The sequence below is a fragment of the Microtus ochrogaster genome, chromosome 10 (genome assembly GCF_000317375.1).
Source record: "Microtus ochrogaster isolate Prairie Vole_2 chromosome 10, MicOch1.0, whole genome shotgun sequence".
Lineage (NCBI taxonomy): Eukaryota > Metazoa > Chordata > Mammalia > Rodentia > Cricetidae > Microtus > Microtus ochrogaster.
In genome coordinates, this window is record NC_022016.1 from 34904041 (window position 1) to 34904689 (window position 649).

General features: G+C 40.7%; 1 protein-coding gene and 1 pseudogene across 7 annotated transcripts in view; both read left to right on the top strand.

Moving 5' to 3' along the window:
* Gripap1 (GRIP1 associated protein 1) overlaps positions 1 to 649 on the top strand; it is a 34426-nt gene that overhangs the window by 18280 nt on the left and 15497 nt on the right. The gene's annotated exons all lie outside the window — the stretch shown is intronic.
* Positions 273 to 649, top strand: part of LOC106143893 — a 2106-nt pseudogene continuing 1729 nt past the window's right edge.

The window sequence follows — 649 nt, forward strand, 5'->3', positions numbered from 1 at the left end:
TGGTCAAAAGTGAAAGGAAGATACCCAATAGCCTCCTCGGTTCTCTGCATATTTGTATGGACATATGTACACAAAGGATTCATACACACACGCATACAAATTTAGTTTTCTCTTATGTAAAACACTTAAGTAGGGAGCTTGGTATGGTAGTACTCGGTAGTCTGAGGTAGAAGGATTGCTCATAGGAGCTTAAGGCCAGCCAAGGCTGCGGAGTGAGACCTTGTTGCCAAAAGAAAAAATAAAATGCTAAGTGGGTTGTTCAGGTATGAATGATGCTAATGATGGTGGGGTTTTTTTGTTGTTTTTTTTCCATTTTTGTTCAATTTGTTTGAGACAGTTATTTGTTATGTATTCCTGGATGGCCTGGTACTCATTATGTAGCCAGGCTAGCCTCAAACTCATGACATTCATCGTGTCTCAGCCTTCCAAGAACTGCTATTACAGGCATGAGCCACCACACCTGTGTTGAATTATAGATCGCCAATTACCAGCAACTTAGGTTCTTTCTCTTTTTCAGTTTTACAGCTTTTGACGCAGACTTCTAGCTTTTGCTTCCAGGGTAGTTGTTGAAAGCATTTCACCTTCATGTTTACATTGCATATGGAAGGAAAGAGAAAAGGGAGCGCGCATAACAGTAAAGAACACCTCC